The 22984-nt window shown below is 39.4% G+C and overlaps 1 protein-coding gene across 1 annotated transcript in view; it reads left to right on the top strand.

Annotated features, from left to right (window-relative positions):
- The window catches only part of PRKAR2A (protein kinase cAMP-dependent type II regulatory subunit alpha), a 106605-nt gene that overhangs the window by 30674 nt on the left and 52947 nt on the right, over positions 1 to 22984 (top strand). The gene's annotated exons all lie outside the window — the stretch shown is intronic.

Below are 22984 nucleotides of genomic sequence, written 5' to 3'. Positions count from 1 at the left end.
CTCTGCCTATGTCTCTGCCTCTCTCTCTTTGTCTCTTTAAAAATAAAATAAAATAAATAGAATCATATAATATGTGGTCTTTTGAGCCTGGCTTCTTAGCATAATTTTTAAAAATTGAGGTGAAATTCATATAACATGCAGTAACTGTTTTAAAGTGTACACTTCAGTGGCATTTAGCATTTAGTGCATTCACAGTGTTATGCAACCACCACGCCTCTGGTTTCAAAATTGTTTCAATGTCCCAGAAGAACACCCTGTACCTAGTAATCACTCTTCGTGTTCCCCTTCTCCCATTCCTTGGCAACCATCAGTCTACTTTCTTTCTCTATGGATATTTGGATTTACCTTTTCTGAATAATTCATATCCAGAATATGAATCATACAGTATTTGAGCTTTTGTGTCTGGTTTCTTTCATTTAACATGTTTTCAGGGTTCATCCAAGTTGTACTGTGTGTTAGTACTTCATTTATTTTTATGGCTGAATAATATTCCATTGCATAGATAGACTGCAATTTATCTGTTCTTCTGTTGATGGACTTTTGGGCTGTTTCCACCTTTTGGTGGTTATGAATAGTAAATGCTGCATGAATATTGATAAACAAATATCTGTTTGAGTACCTGTTTTCAGTTCTTTTGAGTATATACCTAAGAGTGGAATTGCTGGGTCATTTGACAATTCCATGTATACCTTTCTGAAGAACCAGTTTGCCACAGTGACCATACCAATTCACATTTGCATCAGGAATTTTCAAGGGTTTCTGTTTTTCTGCAACCTTGCCAACATTCACTTACCATTTTTTGTTTTGTTTTTATTTTTTTTTAATTTTTATTTATTTATGATAGAGAGAGAGAGAGAGAGAGAGGCAGAGACACAGGCAGAGGGAGAAGCAGGCTCCATGCACCGGGAGCCCGATGTGGGATTCGATCCCGGGTCTCCAGAATCGCGCCCTGGGCCAAAGGCAGGCGCTAAACCGCTGCGCCACCCAGGGATCCCTATTTACCATTTTTTGGATTAAAGCCATCTTGGTGGATGTGAACCCTCATCATTGTGGTTTGATTGGCACTCCATTAATGACCAATGATGTTGAACATCTTTTCATGTGCTTGTTGGCTGTTGGTGAAAAAAGTCTATTCAAGTCCTTGGCCCATTAAAAAAATATTGTTGGGGCGCCTCAGTGGCATAGGCAGTTAAGTATCCAACTCTTGGTTTCAGGCTCAGGTCATGATCATGGGGTCATGGGATCAAGCCAGGTGAGGCTCTGCACTCAGCACAGAATCTGCTTGGGATTCTCTTTCCGTCTCTCTGTGTTCCTCCTGCTTGGGCTATATCTCATTCATAAATAAACAAATAAACAAACAAACTTTAAAAAATTTATTGTTGAAATATATAGTTGACGTATAGTTTGTAGTTATATGATGTTATAGTGATCTGGCAATTCTATACATTATGCAGTGCTTGCTGTATTAAGTGTAATTGCCATCTGTCACCATACAAGGCTATTGCAATGTACTGTGCTGTACTTTCCCCCTCGTAACTTGTTTTTATAACTAGAAGTTTGTACCTTTTAATTCCCTTCACCTATTTCAGTCATCTCCCCACCCTCCTCTCTTCTGGAAGCCACCAGTTTGTTCTATGAGTCTGTTCCTGTTTTTTTTTTTTTTATTTTTTTTTAAAATTTTTATTTATTTATGATAGTCACAGAGAGAGAGAGAGAGGCAGAGACACAGGCAGAGGGAGAAGCAGGCTCCATGCACCGGGAGCCCGATGTGGGATTCGATCCCGGGTCTCCAGGATCGCGCCCTGGGCCAAAGGCAGGCGCCAAACCGCTGCGCCACCCAGGGATCCCCTGTTCCTGTTTTTGTTATTGTTTGCTTATTCATTTTAATTGGGTTGTTTATCTTTTGTTGTTGAGTCATGAAAATTCCATATATTTTATGGATATTAAAACCTTATTAGATATATGATTATCTAATATTTTATCCCATTCTATATGTTGTCTTTTCACTCTCTTAATAATGTCTTTTGATGCACAAAGCTTTGGTGTGAAATCTGAGAATCCAAATTGTCAAGTCCAAGATCATGAATATTTATTCCCATTTTTTTCTTTTTCTTTTTTTTTTAAATTTTTTTATTTATTTATGATAGAGAGAGAGAGAGAGAGAGAGAGGCAGAGACATAGGCAGAGAGAGAAGCAGGCTCCACACAGGGAGCCCGATGCGGGACTCGATCCTGGGACTCCAGGATCACGCCCTGGGCTGAAGGCAGGCACTAAACCACTGAGCCACCCAGAGATCCCCAGTTTTAGCTCTTATATTCAGGTCATTGATCTATTTTGAGTTAATTTTTGTATGTGGATTCTTTGCATGTGGATATCCTGTTTTCTTAGCACTATTTGAAGAGAGACTGTTCTTCCCATTGAATGTTTTTAACTCTTGTTGAAAATCAGTTGGCCATAGATGTTTTATTTCTCAATTCAATTCCATTGGTCTATATGTCTCTCTTCATGCTTGTCCTACACTGTTTTAAATACTGCAGCTTTGGGATCCCTGGGTGGCGCAGCGGTTTAGCGCCTGCCTTTGGCCCAGGGCGCGATCCTGGGGACCCGGGATCGAATCCCACATCGGGCTCCCGGTGCATGGAGCCTGCTTCTCCCTCTGCCTGTGTCTCTGCCTCTCTCTCTGTGACTATCATAAATAAATAAAAAATAAAAATTTAAAAAAATAACCAGAGCTTCCCACCCTTGATATCTTAGCACCCTCCATATCTGATAGGATTCCTCATCCTTCATCATTTAAAAAAAAAAAAAAAAAAGAAAAAAAAATAAATAAATACTGCAGCTTTGTAGGAAGTTTTGAAATTGGGAAGTCTCCGTCTTACTTTGTTTTTCATTCTTTTATAAAATAGATTTATTTATTTTGAGGGGGAAGGGAAGAGGGAGAAGGGGAGAGAGAACCTTTAAGTAGACTCCTTGCTTAGTGCAGAGTCCATGTGGGGCTTGAACCCACAGCCCACAAGATTATGACCTGAGCTGAAGCTGAGAGTTGGTGCTCAACCAACTGAGTCACCCAGGTGCTGCTCCTGTTTTTCTTTCTCAATATTGTTTTGGCGGTTTGGAGCTTATGTAATTCCATGTGAATTTGAGAATCAGCTTTTCCATTTCTACAGAAGAGGCCATTGGAATTTTGATAGAGATTGTGTTTCCACTTTATTATTATTTTTTTAAGATTTTATTTATTCATGAGAGACACACAAACACACACAGAGAGAGAGAGAGAGGCAGAGACACAGGCAGAGGGAGAAGCAGGCTCCATGCAGGGAGCCTATTACGATCCTGGGTCTCCAGGATCAGGCCCTGGGCTGAAGGTGGTGCTAAACCGCTGAGCCACCCAGGCTGCTTTCTAAGTCCCTTTAGAGAGTATTCCATTTTAACAATATTAAGTCTTCTAACCCATGAACATGACCTGTCTTCCATTTGGTTAGATTTACCTTAATTTTTTTTGTTTCTATATTGTATATTTCTATAATGTTGGAATTGCTTAAATCTATTTCTTTTGTTGGTAGAAAAATCAATAAGGATAATTTAAACGCATTTTAAAACCCAATGTAATTAATATATATTATATATTACTAATATGTTATATTAGTTTCAGGTGTATTTCTTTCAGTGCTACTTTGTAGTTTTCAGTGCACATACATCTTTGACTTCTGTCAAGTTTATTGTTAGGTATTTTATTCTTTTTGGTGCCATTTAAATGGAATTGTTTTCTTTCTTTCTTCTTCTAATTTTTTTTTAAAGTAAACTCTGTGCCCAACATAGGGCTTGAACTCAGAACCCCAAGATTGAGAGTTGCATGCTCTACCTGCTGAGCCAGCCAGGTGCCGCAGAATTGTTTTATTTTGTTTTCTTTTTTTTAAAGTAGTCTTCATGCCCAGCATGGAGCCCAGTGCCAGGTCAAACTCACTACCCTGAGATCAAGAGTCAGAGACTTAACTGACTAAGACAGCTAGGCACCCCCTTTACTATCTTAATTTTTAATATCCCTTTGGTTTGTTCATTACTGTTGTATAGAAACACAACTGATGGGATCCCTGGGTGGCGCAGCGGTTTGGCGCCTGCCTTTGGCCCAGGGCGCGATCCTGGAGACCCGGGATCGAATCCCACATCAGGCTCCCGGTGCATGGAGCCTGCTTCTCCCTCCGCCTGTGTCTCTGCCCCTCTCTCTCTCTCTCTGTGACTATCATAAATAAATAAAAAATTAAAAAAAAAAAAAAAGAAACACAACTGATTTCTTTTTAAGATTTTATTTATTTTAAAATTTAATTTAGAGAATATGCATAAGCAGGGTGGGGGCAGGGAGGAGCAGAGGGAGAGGATCTCAAGCAGACTTCCCATTGAGTGGGGGGGTTGGAACACACACACAGGGCTCCATCCCATTGCCCTGAGATCATGACCTGAGGCAATATGAAGAGTTGGGCGCTTAACCAACTGAGCGAGCCTGGTGCTCCTTTTTGTCAATCTTATACCTGGCAATTTTGCTGAATTCATTTGTTAATAAGGAGTTTTTAAATGGATTCTCTAGGGGGCACCTGGATGCCTCAGGCAGTTAAGTGTCTGACTGGATTTTGGCTGGATCAGGTCATGCATGATCTCAGGGTGCTGGGATTGAGTCCCAAGTTGGGCTCCATGCTCAATGGGGAGTCTGTTTGAGATTCTTTCTCTCCCTCTGCCCCACCCCCCACTTGAGGATGCTCTCTCTATCCCTAAAATAAATAAGTCTTTAAAAAAAATAAATGGATTCTTTGAGATTTCTGTATATAGAATCACATCATCTGCAATAGACACATTGTTAAATAGCAGTGGTGAAAGTAGGCACTTTTGTATTGTTCTGAATCTTAGAAGAAAAGTTTTCAGTTTTGCACCATCAGGTATGATGTTAGCTGTGGATTTTTATAAATACTCCTTTTCATGCTAATGAAGCTTCTTTGATTCCTATTTTTCTGACTCTTTTTTTTTATCATGGAAGATTGCTGAATTTTATTAAATGCTTTTTCTGCATCTATGAAGATCATGTGGTTTTTTTCTTCTATTAATGTGATACTGATAGTCTTCTGATGAATTACCCTAGCACTCCTGTGCTAAATGCTGCTTGGTCATGGTGTATGATCTTTTTCTTTTTCTTTTTTTTTTTTTTTTTAATGATTTATTTATTTGAGAGAGAGAGAACATGAGAGGGGTAAGGGGCAGAGGGAGAGTGAGAGAGACAGAATCTCAAGTAGATTCCTTGCTGAATGTAAGCCTGATGTGGGACTTGATTTCATGACCCTGAGATCACAACTTGAGCCAAAACCAAGAGTTGGCTGCTTACCTCTCTGCTTACCCAGGTGCTCCCATATTTTTATATATTTTTATTTTTAAGATTTTATCTATTAGATAGAGGACAAGTGAGGTGCGAGGAGAGGGAGAAGCAGGTTCTCCACTGAGCAGGGATCCCAATGTGGGGCTATATCATGACCTGGTCCTGGAATCATGACCTGAGCTGAAGGCAGACACTTTAACCAACTGAGCCACCCAGGTGCCCAGTTCTGATTCTTTTTTTTTTTTTTTTTTTTTTTAGATTTTTATTTATTTATTCATGAGAGACACAGAGAGAGAGAGAGAGAGAGAGAGAGGCAGAGACACAGGCAGAGGGAGAAGTAGGCTCCCTGAAGGGAGCCTGATGTGGGACTTGATCCCAGAACTCCAGGACCACACCATGAGCCAAAGGCAGATTCTCAACCACTGAGCCACCCAGGGGTCCCCCAGTTCTAATTCTTAATACTGTTTTCACTGTTTACTAACAAAGAGCTGGTGGTTCATAGTTCTGTTTTGTTTCATACTTTACATTAAAATAATATGTTTCTTCTAGCAGTAATATGTTTTACTTTTAAATTTAGAAATTGGGATCCCTGGGTGGCGCAGCGGTTTGGCGCCTGCCTTTGGCCCAGGGCACGATCCTGGAGACCCGGGATCGAATCCCACGTCCGGCTCCTGGTGCATGGAGCCTGCTTCTCCCTCTGCCTGTCTGCCTCTCTCTCTCTCTCTCTCTCTGTGACTATCATAAAATTTAAAAAAAAAATTAGAAATTATACAAAATCATAAAGAAAATGTAAATTGCCCCTGATTCTACCACCCAAAGAAAACCCCATTAATATTTTGGTGGTTTTCCTTTTTATTTAAGCTCAGGTAAAAATGTGCATATAAAAACTGGCATTGTATAGCATATTCAGGCAGTTTTTGCTCTGGTTAACTTATAATGAGCACTTTTTCCTTGTCATTAAATGATCTCCAAAAACAATTTTTTTCAACTAACATCTTCTTTTATTAAGTTAAAAGTTTTTGGGTTGTTTAAATTTTGTTAGTTAACATACAGTGCAATATTGGTTTCTGGAGTAGAATTCAGTGATTCTGAAGGGATTAAGTGATTCATCCCTTACATACAATACCCAGTGCTCATCACAACAAGTGCCCTCTTTAATGCCCATTACCTATCTGGCAAATCCACCACCCACCTCCCTCCATCAACCCTCAGTTCTCTGTCATTAAGAGTTACTTATAGTAGAGGGGCGCCTGGGTGGCTCAGTTGGTTAAGCGTCTGCTTTTGGCTCAGGTCATGATCCCAGGATCGTGGAGTCGAGTCCTGAGACGGTCTACCTGTTCAGCGGGGTCTGCTGCTCCCTCTGCCCCTCCCCACTGCTCCTGCTTGCTCACTTGCTTTCTCTCTCTCTCTATGCCTCTCTCTTAAATAAATAAAATCCTTTTTTTTTTTTATATTTATTTATTTATTTATTCAGAGAGAGCGAAAGAGAGGCAGAGACACAGGCAGAGAGAGAAGCAGGCTCCATGCAGGGAGCCCGACATGGGACTCGATCCTGGGTCTCCAGGATCACACCCCGGGCTGCAGGCGGCGCTAAACCGCTGTGCCACTGGGGCTGCCCAAATAAATAAAATCTTAAAAAAAAAAAAAAGTCACTATGGCAAGGCGCCTGGGTGGCTCAGTCAGTTAAGTGTTCAACTCTTGGGCAGCCTGGTGGCTCAGTGGTTTAATGCCACCTTCAGCCCAGGGTGTGATCCTGGAGACCTGGGATTGAGTCCCATGTCGGGATCCCGAAATGGAGCCTGCTTCTCTCTCTACCTGTCTGTCTCTCTCTCTCTCTCTCTCTCATGAATAAATAAAATCTTTTTTTTTTTTTTTTTTAAGTATCCCACTCTTGGTTTTGGCTTAGGTCATGATCTACAGGTTGGGAGATGGAGCCCCTTGTTGGGCTCTGCACTTAACAAGGAGTCTGCTTCCCCTGTCCCTTTCCTTCTACCCCTCCTTCTGTTGAAGTGCTCTTTCTCTTTCTTAAATAAATAAGTCTTTAAAAAATTATTTATGGCTTGTTTCCTTCTCTCCTTTTTTCCCCCCTCTTCCCATATGTTCATCTCTTTTCTTTCTTAAATTCCACATGAGTGAGATCATTTGTCTTTTTCTGATTTATATAACTTAGCATAATACACTCTAGCTCCATCCAGGTTGTTGCAAGTGGCAAGATTTCATTATTTTTGATGGCTGATAATATTCCATTGTGTATATATACCACATTTTTAAAAAAGATTTTATTGGGATCCCTGGGTGGCGCAGCGGTTTGGTGCCTGCCTTTGGCCCAGGGCGCGATCCTGGAGACTCGGGATCGAGTCCCACATCGGGCTCCCGGTGCATGGAGCCTGCTTCTCCCTCTGCCTGTGTCTCTGCCTCTCTCTCTCTCTCACTGTGTGCCTATCATTAAAAAAAAAAAAAAAAAAAAAATTTATTTATTTGAGAGCGAGCATGAGCTGGGGTGGAGGGTGGAGAGAAAGAAGCAAGGCTCCCCTCTAAGCAGGGAGCCCAATGCGGAGCTCGATCCCAGAACCCTGAGATCATCTGAGCCAAAGGCAAATGCCCAACTGAGCCACCCAGGCACCTCTATACTATATCTTATCCATTCATCAGTGGATGGACATTTCGGCTCCCTCCATAGTTTGCTATTGTTGATAATGCTGCTATAAACATCTGGTTCCACACACCCCTTTGAATCTATATTTTTGTATCCTTTAGGTAAATACCTAGTACAATTCTTGGGTTGTAGGGTAGTTGTTGTTGTTGTTGTTGTTGTTGTTGTTGTTGTTTTTAACTTTATTTGAGAGAACACAAGCTGGGCTAGGGGAAAAGGGCAGAGGCAGAGGGAGAAGCAGGCTCCCTGCTTAGGGGGGAGCCCAACACGGGGCTCAATTCCAGGACCTCAGGATCATGACCTGAGCTGAAAGCAGATGCTTTACTGACTGACCCACCCAGGTGCCCTAGGGTAGTTCTATTTTTAACTTTTTGAGGAACCTCAAAACTTCTCCAGAGTGGCTGCACCAGTTTGCATTCCCACTAACAGTGCAAGAGGGTTCCTCTTTCTCTGCTCCCTCACCAACACCTGCTGCTTCTTGTATTGTTAATTTTAGCCATTCTGACAGGTGTGAGGTAGTATCTCATTGTGATTCTGATTTGCGTTTCCCTGATGATGGGTGATGTTGAACGTCTTTTTGTGTGTCTGTTAGCCATAGGGATATCTTCTTTGGAAAAGTGTCTATTCATGTTTCCTGCCCATTTCTTAACTGAATTATTTATTTTTTGGGTGTTAAGTTTGTTATTTGTAGATTTTGGATACTAACCTTTATATTAGTATATTCAGACATGTTGTTTGCAGATATATTTTCTCATTCCATAGGTTGCCTTTTAGTTTTGTCAACTGTTTCCTTCTCTGTGCAGAAGCTTTTTATCTTGATGAAGTCCCAATAATTCATTTTTGCTTTTGTTTCCCTTGCCTCTGGTGACATATCTAATAAGAAGTTGCTGTGGCTGAGGTCAAAGAGGTCTGTATTCTCCTTTAGGATTTTGATGATATCCTGTTTCATATTTAGGTCTTTCATCCATTTTGAATTTATTTTTATGTATGGTATAAGAAAGTTTCCCAGTTTCATTCTTCTGCATGTAGCTGTCCAGTTTTCCCAATACCATTTGTTGAAGACTGTCTTTTTTCCATTGGATATTCTTTCCTGCCTTGTCAAAGATTAGTTAACCATACAGTTGTGGGTCTATAATTTTTTTTAAAGATTTCATTTCTAAGTAATTTCTACATCCAGTGCCAGCTTGAACTCACAACCTGGAGATCAAGAGTCACATGCTCCACTGACTGAGCCAGCCAGGTGCCCCTCCCAAAAACATGATTTTTGAAGGCTTTGTAATCAGTCATGGATCTGCTTAACCATTTTCTTGGAAATAAACATATTTTTTAATTTTCCAGATATCCATGTTTTCATTCAGAACTCATTTTTTAACTTCTTTTGAAATAATTTCAGACTTCTAGAAAAGTTGCAGATAGAACAGAGAATTCTCATATCCACATTCTCAAATGTTAACATTTTGCCACATTTGCTTTGTCATATTCTTTTTCTGTGTTATGCACACATGGGTTTTTTCCCCCCTGAATTCTAATAGTAGGGCTGGAACTCGCATGAGGAGAATGAGGCATTTGCCTTGGGCACAAAATTTGGGTACCAAAAAACTCAGGAATCAAGATAGATATTTTAAAGCAATATTGAAATAAAAGTTCATATAAAATAATATATGATTGATATAAACATTTAAAAGACAGTTATTGCAGGCATGATGCCCTTTTATTACCTTTTTTTTTTTCCTTAAGATTTATTTATTTATTTTAGAGAGATACAGAGGGAAAGGGCATGAACGGGAGGGGCAGAGAGAAGGTCTGACGTGGGGCTCGATCTCACCACCCTAAGATCACGACCTGAGCCAAAACCGAGTAGACACTTAACCGACTGAGCCACCCAGGTGCCCCGATGCCCCTATATTTCAAAATATTTAAGTGTGTTTCTTTTAAAAATGGAGAGATGGGGGAAGCCCAGGTAGCTCAGCAGTTTAGCGCCGCCTTCAGTCCAGGGCATGATCCTGGAGACCTGGGATCGAGTCCCACGTTGGGCTCCCTGCATGGAGCCTGCTTCTCCCTCTGTCTGTATCTCTGTCTCTGTCTCTGTCTCTCTCTCTCTGTCTCTCATGAGTAAATAAATAAAATCTTTAAAAAATAAGTAAATAAATAAAAAGGGAGAGATGATATTCTCTTACATAACCACAATATAATCATCAAAATATAGGAAATAACTTTGATATAATACTAGTACCTAAAAAAAAAAAATTCTAGGACCTAATAAAAAAAATACTAGTACCTAATATCTAATCTACAGATGTTCAGTTTTTATCAGCTGTCCTAGTAGTGTTCTTTATAATGTAGGAACTTTTTTCTGACTCAGAGTCTTATCCAGGATCAAATGTTGCATTAGTTATCAGGTCTCCTTAATCTCCTTTGAAATGAACAATATAAATCCTTCATGACTTCGACACTTCTGAAGAGTGCTGATCATGTATTTTATAAAATATCCTTTGACTTGAGTTTGTCTCATTTCTTCTTGATTAAATCCAGGTTATAAATTTTTAGTAAGTGCCATGTCTTTTTCAGTGCATTACATTAGAAGACACAAGGTATCTTTTTTGTCCTATTACTGGTAGTGTCAGCTTTAATCACTTGATTAAGAATGTGTCTGGCTAGGTTACTCTATGGTGAAGTTACGATTATTTTCTAATTAGTTGGTATCTTTTCAGGAGATACTTTGAGTCTGTAAAGATACTGTTTCTCCTTGTACTTTTTAGTTTTAGTATCTATTGATGATTCTTGCCTTAAACAGTTATTTACTATGATGCTTGCCAAATGGTAATTTAAAAAATTTTGCATCACTCCTTTCTCATTTACTGGTCAGGATTTTACTGTAAGAAAAAAATTTCCTGTCTTATGTATGTCTTTATTATATTATTAATACATATCAGTTTGTATTCATTCTTCTATAAGTTATAATTCAGTACTATCATTTTTTTAAAAGATTCTATTTATTTGTTTGTTTGTTTATTTATTTGAGAGAGAGTGCAGGAAAGAACATGATCTAGGGGAGAGGCAAATGGAGAGAGAGAGGCATACTCCCCACTGAGCAGGGAGCCCAATGCAGGGCTTGATCCCAGGACCCTGAGATCATGACCTGAGACAAAGGCAGACGCTTAACAGACTGAGCCACCCAGGTGCCCCAATCTAGTATTATCATTATTTATCTTGTTAAGCACAGAGTTTTGTTTTATTTTGTTTTTTCTTGCTCAGGTCACAGTTTAATATGCTTCCAGAGAACTGGGCCTCTGCTCCCCACACATTCAGAGATCCAGGCTCCTTACTCCCCTAGAGTAGCCCTTTCAACTGAAAGTTGGGAAATAATTAAGCCCTAATGCTTTAAGACATCTATTGCATGCAACAAGTTAATTTCTCTGTGATTCTGGAGTGGTACTAATTATATGCCATCCTTGGGACAACTGAGGAATTAGTCATTCGTATCTTTGTTTATTAAGGGCTTAATTCTCTCAGGAAACTCTGGTTGAAAAGGGCTTCTCTAAAGAAAAAAAAGAAAAGGGCTTCTCTGGAGACTCAGTCTTCTGCTGACTCTGCAACTGGTTGAATGAGGAGGGAAGAGAACATAGAGGATCCCATTGAAGGATTTTGAGGGGTCAAGCTGGAGTTGGCAACATCAATCACCAGTGTTCCATTAGTCAGAATGGTTCAATATTGTCCCTAACTATCAGAGAGGCTATACAACAGTCTAGCTGTGTTGTCCAGTAGGAAAGGAAAATATAATTTAGTGAGCTCAGAGCAATCTCTGATACGTTTCCTTTATTCTACTTCCTTCCTTTGCTTTGCTTTTCTTTCTCTCACTTATTCCTGATGCCACATGTCTATTTCTTGTTTGTTTCTCCCACTAGAATATAAATTATATTGATTAAGGAATTTGTTTTTATTTATCTATCTCCTGATACAGTATCTAGCACAAAATAGGTAAAATCTTGAATTAATTACCTCAAAAACTACTATATAATATTTCAACATTAGAGTGTTCTTGCCATCTTTAATCTGACAAGACAGAAGGAAAGGACATCTTGAGAAGGCTCATTAACAATAGCAGAGGCAATGAAGTATTTACTGCTTCTTTGTTGATGTGAGAAAGGTTGCCATGCATTCTGGAACAGTGCTTTTTTAGCCTTCAGGTTGTAATTTATGACTGAGTATTGAAATTGGGACACCTGTGTGGCTCAATGGTTGAGTCTGCCATTGGCTCAGGGTGTGATCCTGGAGTCCCTGGCTTGAGTCCCACATCAGCTTCCCTGCATGGAGTCTGCTTCTTTTCCCTCTGCCTCTCTCTCTATGTCTCTCATGAATGAATAAATAAAATCTTTTTTAAAAAAATAAAGATTTTATTCATGAGAGACACAGAGCGAGAGAGGCAGAGACACAGGCAGAGGGAGAAGCAGTCGTTCCCCCCAACCCACCCCACCCCCAGCAAAGACCCCAATGCAGGACTCAATCCCGGATCCCGGGATGGACACCTGAGCCATCCAAGCATCCCACTTTCAAATTTTTTTTTAAAATTTTATTTAAAAAAATAATAAATAATAAATTTATTTATGTATGTATGTATTTGAGAGAGAGAGAGAAAGAACACGAGTTGGGGGGAGGGGCCTTGGGAGAAGCAGACTCCCCGCTGAGCAGGGAGCCTGATGTTGGGATTCCATCTCAGGACCCCGAGATCACGACCAGAGCAGAAGGCAGTCACTTACTGACTGAGCCACATAGGTACTCCTGGTGGTATTTTTTTTAAGTTGAGGCGAGGGGAAGCATTGAGAGTGGACATGAATTTCAAGAGCAGATTCAATTAAGTCTTGGTGCCCAGTTGCATGTGTGTGGGGATGGAGGAAGGGTGTAGAGGGAGGAAGTACAGATAGGTTTCAATGGTGATGATGACGGGGAGACCAGATTTGGCTTCGGCCATTCAAGTACAAACCTCCAGAGGCAATAAAGAAATAGAAGTTTGGAACTTAGGAACAATGTAGGAGTATAGAAATGGATCTGAGATGTGTGTTGTAGTAGTAGTAGCAGCAGCAGCAGTAGTAGTAGTAGTAGTAGTAGTAGTAGTAATAGTAGTAGTGGGAAATTGAGATTGCTATAAAAGTTGTGCAGAGAAGATGGCCCAAGAAGGAAGCCTGGGGCTTTTCAACAAGAAGGGCTGCAGTGAGAGTACCAGTGAAACCAGAAAGGTAAGAGGAGAAATGAACAACGTTTTGGCCAAGCCACTGGAAAGGGGCTAGTCAACTATGTCAGGTGTATAGGAGGTCAGATAGAATGAGGAAGGGGCAGAGGGTGATGATGGTGACCTGCCAGCCTCTTGGTGAGTGAATAATGTGGCCCACCTGCATCAATTTTAAGTTCCACTCAGGAAAAAGCTTTATTACCTTTGTATGGATCTACATTCTGTACCAAACTGTCTGGGTCATTAAGATGATTTATTTCTGTATTTGCTAACCTTAGAGCTTAGAAACATATGTTTATTTTGTATCTTTTATGAAGTTAAAGTCTCATTATGAAAAAAAGTTACCATCTTTTTCATGTTACCTAATTTTTTTAAAAGATTTTATTTGTTCATGAGAGAGAGAGAGAAAGAGGCAGAGATACAAACACAGGCAGAGGGAGAAGCAGGCTCCATGCAGGAAGCCCATTGTGAGACTCGATCCCGAGTCTGCAGGATCACGCCCTGGGCTGAAGGTGGCATTAAACCGCTGAGCCACCCAGGCTGCCCATGTTATCTAATTTCTATAGGTGGTCAGCATTGATACTTTTTAGACCTCTCCTCACCCCACTAGATGGGAAAGGCAAATCAATTTCAGATTAGAGAATTTATCTGAATTGGATGTGTTGTTTTGATTTAGAAATTTCTGAAGAATGTACAGTTTTCATAGGCCACACAATGAAGAAAATAAAGATAACCCAACTTTTCCTGTTTTAGACTATGCTGCCTTTGGGGTTGGCTTCTTTTAGTAGTTTAGATCATTAAATATGTTACAGTTTCACTCCCTAGAAGTAAGATGAAATCAAGCACAAAAGTTAAAAAAAAAAAAGTTATAAACCAATACTTTTTGAAAAGCTGATCCCATGTAAATATTTTCTTTTAAATGAAAAAGAAATGAAACTTCTCCTTGTTGATACAATTTCTCAAAAAAAAAAAAAAAGGTTAAATAGATAATGTCTGTAAAAAGAGCACATCTACAGCCTTATCTGACTCAATTTTTGGTGCCACTAGTCTCAGAATTTTTTTATTCTCCATATTGGTGATATCCAGGCCAAAATTTTGGATGTCCTTTTCCCTCATTTCATTTTTTTTATTTAGTCGGCAATTAGGTTTAGTATCAACCCAAGTGGATTTTTAGTGTTGAGGAAGGATATTTGTTGATATTATATAGAAATTCCACTTAAAAAGGACTATTTAATTAGGCAGAAGAAATTGAAGAAGATTAATGAAAGAACTATATGGTGCTTTTTCTGCTTTCACATAATCTTCAACTGATCAATATTATATGACAAAGAACCTTTTATCTAATTAGACCTTCATTAGATTTTTTTAAATTTCCAAGGCTGTTTCCTAAACTGTTTATCTTAATTACAAGTATTTTGGTACGGTGTGAGAGTGGGAGATATAATGCAGACATAGATCACTATCATACAAAGATTGGTAATGTAGAATCAGATCTGATTCTGTTGGGCTTCAGGTTTACAGATATGTCTTAAAGGCTGTCTTTGCAGTTTTGCTCTGGAGTTTTAAATAGCATGTACATTAATACTAGTGATTGAGGAATGGAAAGAAATGTTAGCAGAACTGATTAACAATTGAACAACTACTGTTTTTTATTATGGTGAGTTATGTTTACTTGTTAGGTGGTGAGTTTTGTTACATCTTCTCATCCTACTGGGTATGTGAAAAAGGCAAATGTCCAGGAAAAGTCTTTACCTAACAGGTGGTAATGATTATGCCTATGCAGATGTCTTCACTGATAGATAAACAAAAATTGTAAGTTATTCTATATGATTAAAGACACTTTCTACTTGTTAACAGATTATCTTTTTTAAAAAAATATTTTATTTATTCATGAGAGACATGAAGAGGCAGAGACACAGGCAGGGGGAGAAGCAGGCTCCATGCAGGGAGCCCTTGATCCTGGGACCCCAGGATCACGCTCTGGGCCAAAGGCAGGTGCTAAACCGCTGAGCCACCCAGGGATCCCCAACAGATGATCGTTTTTTCAAAAGATCTAAGACCAGCAAGAGAACAATGATTGTGAAGTCCAGACTGGTTTTTACTGATTGTGGACTTGAGAATTGTTTTCAACATCAGGACTCAGGCAGAGATGATTTTTTAAAGATGATAGTGATAGCTCTTGAAAAATAAGGATTTTTGGTAGTAATAAAACAATTTACATTAGTCATTAGGAATCAAATCAAAGGGCAGCCCCGGTGGCCCAGCAGTTTGGCGCCGCCTGCAGCCTGGGGTGTGATTCTGGAGACTCAGGATCGAGTCCCACGTCGGGCTCCCTGCATGGAGCCTGCTTCTCCCTCTGCCTGTGTCTCTGCCCCTCTCTCTCTGTGCCTATGAATAAATAAATAAAATCTTTAAAAAAAAAAAAAAGGAATCAAATCAAAGCCATGGGCAGCCCGGGTGACTCAGCGGTTTAGCGCTGCCTTCAGCCTAGGGCATGATCCTGGAGGCCTAGATCAAGTCCCACATCAGGCTCCCTGCATGGAGCCTGCTTCTCCCTCTGCCTGTGTCTCTGCCTCTCTCTCTGCATCTCTCTGTGTCTCTCATGAATAAATAAATAAAATCTTAAAAAAAAAAAAAGGAATCAAATAAAGGTTGTGATAAGCTCCCCCTTGTTAGTCTAATCAGGTGCCTCCGTGGCTTAGTCAGTTAAGTGTCCAGCTCTGGGTTTCAGCTCAGGTCATGATCTGAGGTTTGTGGGATCAAGCCTCATGTTGGGCCCTGGCTCAGCACAGAGTCTGCTTGTCCTCTCCCTGCTCGTGTGCACGCTCTCTCTCTTTCAAAAATAAATAAAATCTTAAAAAGAAGATATAATAACAAGTGTTGGTTAGGGTGTGGAAAAATTGGAACCCTCATGAACTACTGATGGGAATGTAAAATGGTGCAGCAGCTTTGGAAAGCAGTCTGGCAGTTTCTCAAAAGGTTAAACATAGAGTTACCATATGACCCAGCAGTTCTACTGTTACATATATACCTAAGAAAAATGAAAACAAATATCCACATAAAACATTCATAGCAGCTATTATTCCTAATAGCCCCAAAGTGAAAAGAAAACCAAATGTCTGTCACCTGATGAATGAATAAACAAACTGTGTATATCCATGCAATGGAATATTTTTTTGTCAACAAAAAAATGAAGTACTGATACATGCTACATATTGCATTCTGTTTATTTGAAATGTCCAGAATAGGCAAATCTATGGAAACAGAAAATAAATTAGAGGTTGTCTAGGGCTAAAGGCATTAGGGAAAATGGGGAGTGAATGCTGATGGGTTTGAGATTTCTATTTCAAGTGGTGAAAATACTCTAAAATTGATTGTAGTGATAGAGGCATAATTCTGTGAATATACTAAAAGCCATTGATTGAATTGAATACTTTTTTTAAGATTTTATTTATTTATTTGAGAGAGAGAGAGCACAAGCAGAGGGGGAGAGGGAGAAACAGACTTCCTGCTGAGCAGGTAGCCCAACGTGGGGCTTAATCTCAGGACCCTGAGATCATGACCTGAGCTGAAGGCAGACACTCAACCCACTGAGCCACCCAGGTGCCCCTGGAATTCCTTTTTTAAAAAAACTAATTTAAATATTTGCTTATTTAAGAGAGAAAGAGAGCAGGGGGAAGGGTGGAGGGAGAGGGAGACAAGCAGACTCCCGGCTGAGCAGGGAGCCAACACAAGGCTCGACCCCAGGATCATGACTTGAGCTGAAATCAAGAGTCAGATGTTTAACCAACTACACCACCCAGGCCCCCAACCTAAACAAATTTTAAAAATACACATATAGGGGTGCCTGAGTGGTGCAGTCATTTAAGCCTCCAACTCTTGATTGATTGATTGATTGATTGACTGATTGATTTATGAGAGAAACAGAGAGGCAAAGACATAGGCAGAGGGAGAAGCAGGGTCCTTGTGGGGAGCCTGATGTGGGACTTGAACCCAGGACCCTGGGGATCATGGGATCGTGACCTGAGTCACTGACTAACCCAGGTGCTGCTGACTCTTGATTTCAATTCAGGTCATGTTTTCAGGGTCCTGGGATCAAGCCCCATGTCAGGCTCAGTGTGGAGTCTGCTTAAGACTCTTTCCCTCTCACTCTGCCTGTCCCCCACCACCCCCCGCTCTATCTCTATCAAATAAACAAATAAAATCTTTAAAAAATTTTAAGAGTGGGATCCCTGGGTGGCGCAGCGGTTTGGCGCCTGCCTTTGGCCCAGGGCGCGATCCTGGAGACCCGGGATCGAATCCCACGTCGGGCTCCCGGTGCATGGAGCCTGCTTCTCCCTCTGCCTGTGTCTCTGCCTCTCTCTCTATCTCACTGTGACTATCGTAAATAAATAAAAATTAAAAAAAAAAAAAAAGATGTAAAAAAAAATTTTAAGAGCTAAAAAAATACATGTACAAATAAACTATACAACATAAGTTTTATGTGAATTGAGCATGTAAATATACATATACTTTAATGAAATCACAGAAATTAAAAAATTGGGGAAAAAAGACTATGGATGCATGTAGTTTACTTTGAATTGGTTATATAAAAATATGATTTGACAACAATAAAAATGAAATTTGTTTGTTTTATTTTTTAAAGATTTTTATTTATTTATTAATGAGAAACACAGAGAGGCAGAGGGAGAAGCAGACTCCATGCAGGGAGCCCGACGCGGGACTCGATCCCAGGACTTCAGGATCATGCCCTGGGCCAAAGGCAGATGCTCAACCCCTGAGCCACCCAGGCGTCCTGAAATTTGTTTTTTTAAAGATTTTATTTATTTATTTGAGAGAAAGAGGGAGAACACAAACATGGAGGAGGGGCAGAAGACAAGGTAGAAGCAGATCCTCTGCTGAGCAGGGAGCCCAATGTGGGGCTCCATCCCAGGACCCTGGGATCATGACCTGAGCCTAAGGCAGACGCTTAACCGGCTGAGCCACCCAGGTGCCCTAAAAATGAAATTAACAAAAAATGAAAGTTTGGGGCACCTGGGTGTCTCAGTTGGTTAAGCATCTAACTCCAGCTCAGGTCACGATCTCAGGATCCTATGATTCAGCCCTTTGTGGGGCTCCTTGCTCAGCAGAGAGTCTGCTTGTATCTCTCCCTCTCATTCTGCCCCTCCCCCTGCTTGTGTGCTCTCTCTCAAATAAGTAAAATCTTTTTTAAAAATGAAAGTTTATCATGTTTAACTTGAGGCCCTACATTTAGATTGATTTTTAAAATATTCACTAGAGAAGCGCCTTTGATTGTCCAGTTCTTTATCTCATCTCAGCTCAGGTCTTGATCTCAGGGTCGTAAGTTCAGGCCCCACCCCACCCCGCCCTGTGCTGGGTATGGAGCCTACTGAAAAAGTAAATAAATAGGGGTGCCTGAGTGGCTCAGTTAGTTAAGCCTCCAAATCTTGATTTTGGTTCAGGTCATGATCTCAGGGTCCTGAGATAGGGCTGCATGTCAGGCTCCCATTCCCCCTCTGTCCCTCTCCCTGCTCACGCACAAGTGTGCTTTCTCTTTGTCTCTCTCTCTCTCTTTCTCTCTCAAATAAATTAAATAAATAAATAAATAAATAAATAAATATATTCATTAGAAAAATGTCAACTCTGTTGAAAAGTTGGAAGAACCAGTAAACTCCAGTTAATATTTTGCCATGCTTCACTTCTTTTCTCTCTCTTCCTGTTTATATACACATGCACATGCACACATACATTGTAGTGTCAATTTCTGCTTTACATATATTTAATTTTTCTTAATTGTAGATAGATACACATAACATAAAATTTACCATTTTAAAGTTGTAGTTTATTGCCATTGAGTACATTCATAACAATCACCACTGCCTATCTCTGGACATCTTTGCATATTGCAAAACTGAAACTCTGTACCCATTAAACAATATCTCCTCCTCCCTTCCCCCAACCCCTAGCAACCACTGTTTTGCTCTCTATTTCTATGAATTTGACTATTCTAGGTACCTAATATAAGTGGAATCACTTATGTAGCTGACCTCATTTAGCATAATGTTTTCAATTCATTCATCTAAACTTGTAACAAGTTTCACAATTTCCTTCATTTTAAAAACTGAATAATATCCCACTGTATGTATACCATGTTTTTTTTATTAGTGGGTACTTGGGTTCTTCTACCTTTTGGCTATATATGTGGGTATACTGTAATATCTCTTTGAGATCCTGCTTTCAGTTCTTTTGGGACATATACCTAGAAGTGGAATTGCTGGATATGATAATTCATTTTTATTTTTTTTTATTTTTTATTTTTTTTGATAATTCATTTTTAATCTTTTGAGGAGCTGCCATACTATTTTACACAGCAGCTGCATGATTTTATATTTTGACCAACAGTGCAAAAGGATTCCATTCCTTCATATCCTTACCAACCTTTATTATATATTCTTGTTTTTTAATCTTTTTTTTTTTAAGATTTTATTTATTTGTTTGAGAGAGAGAGAGAGCAGGAGAGAGCATAAGCTGGGGAGAGGGGCAGAGGGAGAAGGAGAAGCAGACTGAGCAGAGAGACCCATAAAGGCCCCTATTCCAGGACCCTGAGTTGACCTGAACTGAAGGGAGACATTTAACCAACTGAGCCACCCAGGCACCCCGGATTACTTTTATTTATTTTTTTCTTTCCTAATTGTTCTGCCAAAATTTTCAGTAATATATTCAGTAGAAGCGGCAAAACAGACATTTTGCCTTGTTTCTGATCTTAAGGAGAAAGCTTACAATCTTTTACCATTGAGTTGGTGTTAGCTGTGGGTTTTTCATATGTGCCTTTTTCATGCTGACAAAATTCCCTTATAATTCCCATTTTATCATGAAAGAATGTGTTGTCAAATGCTTTTTGTGCATCAGTGAGATGATGATGTAGTCCCCCCCAACTTTGTTCTATTAATGTGGTGTATATTGCTTGATACTCTTATTTTGAACCACCCTGGGATTCCTGGGATAAATCCCACTTGGTCATGGTGTATAATCACTTTAATATGTTGCCGGGTTTGGGGGCATCTGGGTGGTTCAGTCATTTAAGCATCTGCCTTCAGCTTAGGTCATAATCTCAGGGTCCTGGGATTGAGTTCTGCATCGGGCTCCCTGCTCAGTGGGAGTCTGCTTATCCCTCTCCCTCTGCCCTTCCCTGCATCATGCTCATGCTCTTGCTCTCTCTCAAATAAGTAAAAATAAAATCTTTAGGGATGCCTGGGTGGCTGAGCAGTTGAGCATCTGCCTTCCACTCAGAGCATGATCCCGGAGTCCCAGGATCAAGTCCTGCGTTGGGCTCTTGCATGGAGCCTGCTTCTCCCCTCTGCCTATGTCTCTCCCTCTCTCTCTCTCTCTGTCTCTCTCTGTCATAAATAAATAAATAAAATCTTTTTAAAAAATAAAATCTTTACAATAAGTATATTGCTAGGTTTTGTGTACTAGTATTTTTTGGAGGATTTTTGTGTCTATATTCATAATGAATATTTTCATGTTTCATCTAGGTTATCCAACTTGTTGGAATACTGTTTTTAATAATATTCTCTTATAATCTGTTTTATTTCTGTGTATTCCATTGTAATGTGCCTACTTTAATTTTAGTAATTTGAATTTTCTTTTTTCTGGGCAGCCTGGGTGGCTCAGCGGTTTAGTGCTGCTTTTGGCCCATGGCCTGGTCCAGGAGACCCAGGATCGAGTCCCGCATCGGGCTCCCTGCATGGAGACTGCTTCTCTCTCTGCCTCTCTCTCTCTCTCTCTGTGTGTCTCTCATGAATAAATAAATAAAATCTTTAAAAAAAAAAAAAAAAGAATTTTTTTTTTAGTCTTTTTTTTAGTCTTTTTTTCTTAGTCTAGGTAACAGTTTACTGATTTTGTTGATCTTTCCAAAGAATCAACTTTTAGTTTCACTGATCTTTTTTTTTTAGTCTAGGTAACAGTTTACTGATTTTGTTGATCTTTTCAAGGAATCAACTTTTAGTTTCACTGATCTTTTTTTTCAGTGCTCTATTTTGTACTTTCTCTCCCCTCTGAATTTCTTTATTTTTGCTGCTTCAGGATTTAGTTTGCCCTTTTTCCCCTACTTCCTTAAGGTGTGTAATTAACTTATTAATTTGAGGCTTTTCTTCTTTTTAAACATAGGCATTTGTAAGCTGTAAATGTCCCTCTTAGCACTACTTTCAGTACATCCCATAAGTTTTGGCATATTGTGTTTTTGTTTTCATTCATCTCAAGCTATTTTCTCATTTTCCTTTTGATTTGCGTCTATACATTTAAATCATTATTATTGTAGTAAATTGTTGGTAGTGATGTTTTATAGTGATTTTTCAAGCACTTTTAGATTTTATGTACCCAGACAGGGTGCTTTGCATCATAGTTTTTAAAATTTCAATGTGTTACTCTTTTCCTAGAAGTTCCAAATTTTTTTCAAGTTTCCCTGTTTTATTTTGCTTTGGTTGTATCTTATTCCTTTATTTATACTTTAGATTTCTGTTTTTTATGTCTTTGTTTTAAGCATTCTATTCTTCTGATGCCTGGGTGGCTCAGCAGTTGAGTGTCTGCCTTTGGCTCAGGGCGTGATCCCAGAGTCCCACATTGGGCTCTCCGTGGGGAGCCTGCTTCTCCCTCTGCCTATGTCTCTGCCTCTCTCTGTGTCTCTTATGAATAAATAAATAAAATCTTTAAAAAAAATTCTGTTCTCATTTTATAATAGTTCTATAATCTTGGTATCTAACCCTTTGTTTGAAATATCCTCTGATTGTACCCATGCTAAATTGTTTCATTGTATGTTTTATAATTTTAGGTTGTATACTAATGTTTAGTGGGATTTTAATTATGGAAATCCCATGAGGCCTCTGTTGTGGGTTTAATTTGGTACACATTTCATCTGTCTGCCTGAGTGACAGGAACATGTGTTTTAAGTGATCAGAGGAAACCCTCCGCACACCCCTCAAGCTAGAATGCAAACTTCATGAAACTAGGAGTCTTTGTTTTATTTACTGGTGTATAACAAATTGTCTACTACAGTGCATACCATGCACTAGGTACCCTATCTATATCTGTTGAACTGAATTTATCATCTTTGTTTGCTGGTGGGTAGATTAATTTTGACAGATCCACAGTTTTATTGAGGAAGTAGTAAGAGGGACTGTTGTAGGTACTTCCTATCAATAATGGCTGGGGTTTTTCTTTTGTATTCTTGCCTATTTGTTCCTAACATTTTACCCCATACTATCCAAAAAGATAATTCTAGTCCTCTTATGGTGAATGAGCATTTGTCTCCTTCCTGGGTCTATTTTTGTTTCAGAGGCCTCACATTAGTTGAATTTGGCTCTCTGGGCCATCTTCAATTTGTTTTTCACTAATCAAGTTTCTTTTTATAGAAGGTGAGAAGGCATGTTTTACATTATGTTTTTAAATAAAAATAATCAAATCAAGCTCTGAAGGTTAACAAAAACAACCTTGGAGTGTCTCGTTGGTTCAGTCAGTGGAGCATGTGACTCTTGATCTTGGGGTCATGAGCTTGAAACCCACATTGGGTGGAGTTTACTTAAAAAATAAGTAAAATAAAAAATAAATAAATAATATCTTTTAAAAAAACATTGTATTCAAATGACATAGTTGTAGTGAGAATTTAGATAACATTAAACATAACAAATGACAGGTGAAAAGTAGAAGAGATTAGCAAAGATAAAACTTATGTGGTTTTTTTAACCTA

The sequence above is a fragment of the Vulpes lagopus genome, chromosome 7 (genome assembly GCF_018345385.1).
Source record: "Vulpes lagopus strain Blue_001 chromosome 7, ASM1834538v1, whole genome shotgun sequence".
NCBI classification, from domain to species: Eukaryota; Metazoa; Chordata; class Mammalia; order Carnivora; family Canidae; genus Vulpes; species Vulpes lagopus.
Note: the sequence above shows the minus strand (reverse complement) of the source record. Positions and strands in the feature narration are given on the sequence as shown.